General features: G+C 44.7%; 1 protein-coding gene across 1 annotated transcript in view; it reads right to left on the minus strand.

The window, feature by feature from the left end:
* The window catches only part of il11ra (interleukin 11 receptor, alpha), a 22,450-nt gene extending 19,467 nt beyond the window's left edge, over positions 1-2,983 (minus strand). The window contains exon 1 of the mRNA XM_048259354.1: positions 577-2,983. The gene's annotated coding sequence lies outside the window, so the exon portion shown is untranslated. The remainder of the gene's footprint in view (positions 1-576) is intronic.
* Positions 2,984-3,591: the final 608 nt, after the last annotated feature.

A 3,591-nucleotide genomic window follows, 5' to 3' on the forward strand; every position in this document is an offset into this window, starting at 1 on the left:
ATGACAATGACACAATGACACACACACACACACACACACACACAACAATACTGATACAGGCATCTGGAGAGGCAAAGACACAGGCAGTGGTTACACAATGACACACACACACACACACACACACACACACACACACACAGCAATACTGATAGTGGATCTGGAGAGGCAAGCACACAGACAGTGGTTACACAATGACACACACACACACACACACACACACACACACACACACAGCAATACTGATACTGGATCTGGAGAGGCACGGACACAGGCAGTGGTTACACAATGACACGCACACACACACACACACACACACACACACACACACACACAGCAATACTGATACTGGATCTGGAGAGGCAAGCCCGCAGGCAGTGGTTACAAACCCACACACACACACTAGTGCTGTCATGATAACTGAAACGATACCATACCAGAAACATTTAAACATCAGTAACAGAACTAATAAAATAGGCCTAAATGATAGAACATAGCACTAAAATGCTTAAAAAAAAACAACAAAAAAAACAATATAAAGAGACATGGGCGCTGGAGAGCCTTAAATGGAGTTCAGACCTAAACTCAGTCCACTGCTGCCGGGTAACTGTTGACCCCCGAGTGCAAGCTGACGCGAAAAAGGCCACTTGATCTGGACGCTGTGCAAACAGAGAGAGTGCACCGTGTGTGTGTGTGTGTGTGTGTGTGTGTGTGTGTGTGTGTGTGTGTGTGTGTGCAAACAGAGAGAGTGCACCGTGTGTTTACACTGCCTACCCGCCTCTCGTCTTTATGACAGCGTGGACGACATCAGGGAGACGCCCTCACCTTTTATTACAGGTGTCAGAGGACGCACTGACGACGCTGTATCTGAACAAACACATTATAGAATCACTCTCAGTCCACCTCAGACTGGACGCATCCAGAGGACATTAAATAGCATGGTCACTCTTCTCCTCTAGCAGTAGTATTGACAGATGCAGTAGCATTTCCTAGATAAGGTCTCCTCAGCACTGTAGCTTGAATGTTATCCTCTTCGGTAAGTCGCTGCCCAATGAATAAATGACAAGGAATGACGTATGCTCTTGCACTCAGTGTTGTTCTGGAGAACTGCCACTGTTAGCTACATGACTCATCACATCTTCCATCACATTCACATCTCTTATCATGCCATAACAATAGTTTTCTAATCAGCACACAATGACCTCAGCACAGACTGCCAAATGAGCCCTTGAGTTTAGAAGAAACTCATTTAATCAGCTCACATAGATGGACCAAAAGAAGTGGAATCATCTGATTACATTTAATAGGCAATCTCTTTTCAAATCGAACGAGTGCTGTTTAAAAATATGCTTTCAGCCGCTGCCATCACACCGGTGTGACGGGAATGTTGGGAATTGAACGCTCTAAATGAAATCTGATTTCATTGTCTTTAACCAGAGCCCTGTCTATACGGCTCCTAATTCAACATGGAATTTTAGAACCTTACATTGTTGCAGAACAGAATCTTCTGTTAGAACGTTCAAAACTCCCCTGCTGAAAGGTTAAAAATTGTGCCTCGGATATTAAAGAGAAATGAAAACCATTAATCTTATGTGAGTGAGTCTGTATATGAGCAAAAATGGTGAAGTGCTGCAGCTTTGGGACAGAATTTGGAAAACAATGGCTATGCCCAAAAGTAAAATGATATCAGTAAACAATGACCATGCCCACAACTATCTCAGAGAACATCGTGTATGCCCAAAAGTAAAATATGACCATGCCCAAAACTATCTCAGAGAACATCGTGTATGCCCAAAAGTAAAATGATCTCCCAGAACTTCGCCTTTGCCCAAAACCATTTCAGAGAACTATGTGTGTGCCCAAAAGCTGTCCAACATTCATCTCTGATCAGAACAGGTTGACTTTAAAAGAAGTTTGGACTGCAGTCTATTATAAAGGTGCACCTGCAACCCCACTCTACACACACACACACACTCACACACAGACGCACACACAGAGACACAAGCTGTGTGCTTCCACACACACACACACACACACACACACTCAGACACACCGACACACACAGGCACAAGCTACGTGCTTCCATGAAAAATGCCAAGGCCCATCTGGCTTCAGGCTGTCAGGTGAACAGATGAAAGCGAGAGAGCGAGAGAGCGAGAGAGCAAGAGAGCGAGAGAGCGAGGGAAATATAAGGGAAAGAAACATTCCACACAGCTGAGTCACTGGGGCACCGGCAAAGAAGAATTTACCAACCAGCCTCCAGGATCTCAGAGGGCAATCCATCAGTGTCAGGCTCCGCGCATCGGTACGGCTCGGCATAACTGCCCTTAAAAACTCATCTGAAGCTACAGTGAGATGTGGCGCACACAGTGCTGGCCAACCATGACTAAGCCCAGAGTTTGAGGCCACTCATCATGAGGTTCCCACTGACCCTAAAACATCTAGGGAGGAGGAGGGAGGAACAGATGGGAAACACCATAACACTAAACCCAATGGTGGAAACAGTGATATCTGATTGTCGTCAACTACACATCAACAGACTGCTTTGGCTTGAGACGGACGTCACAATCAATCCCCAAACATCCTGGTTTGTAGTTATGTGAGGATCCCAATCAATCCAAACCAAGATATGAGATTTTAAGTGATATCCGTGCCATAGTTGTTTAGCTAGATCAATTTCACTACCGCATACTACCGAAGGCCATTAAAGAGAGAGATCACACAAGTCTGCCCACTATTAAAGACCAGAGTTGGACTAACGCCAGAACTATACACAGCCACTTCCTGTTGGGGTCGACTCGATGCCGGTAAGGTCGGGGTTCTTAAGGACAGCGCCTCAATGCGCTCTTTTACCACACTGTATGTGGAGAAACTAAATAGGTTTCATTCCGTGCAAAAACTTGGACGCCAGAACACAGAACGGCTTTACCATGGTAATGTATGCTGTGGAAGGTCAATATGTGTGTGTGTGTGTGTGTGTGTGTGTGTGTGTGTGTGTGTCTGTATGTGCGTGTGTGTCTGTGTGTGTGTGTGAGGGGTGCTATATTTTCATGAGAGAATTGTGAGCACTGTAATTGGCCTGGCAGTCATTATTATACTGGGATTGATTAAATTAATTTGTGTGTGTGTGTGTATAAATGAATTATCCGCTCTGCAGTGCAGTAATCTGAAGAATCCCCCAATAAAAAAAGAAGAAAAAGTCCATTAATAAAAGATGAGATAATTAGGTTAGGTCCAGGTGAGAAAAAAGAAAAACAAAGCAAAAGTGGTTGACTCACAGGGTGCTGCAAGTTGAGGAGCAGAGCCTCTCTCCTGCGTGGTCACCAGGGGAAATCAACTCTCTGCTCGAGCCAAAAACCCCAAAATTAATTATCTGAACTCTGGACTGTGTGGGGTAGGACAGCCTTAACGTGCTTTCCGTGGTATATTTAGGTTTCCCAATAACTCAAATCTCTCTTGGAAATCTCAGGGCTCTCGGGAGCTCTTGCTCAAGGTTGATGGACTTCAGTTTGGTTTGTGGAAACAAAAGTAGACAGTGAGAAAGAAGGCAAGAAATCAAGAGAGAAAGTACAAATTTAACTTCTTCCCCATTTA

Source organism: Alosa alosa, chromosome 12, assembly GCF_017589495.1.
Source record: "Alosa alosa isolate M-15738 ecotype Scorff River chromosome 12, AALO_Geno_1.1, whole genome shotgun sequence".
Classification (NCBI taxonomy): domain Eukaryota; kingdom Metazoa; phylum Chordata; class Actinopteri; order Clupeiformes; family Clupeidae; genus Alosa; species Alosa alosa.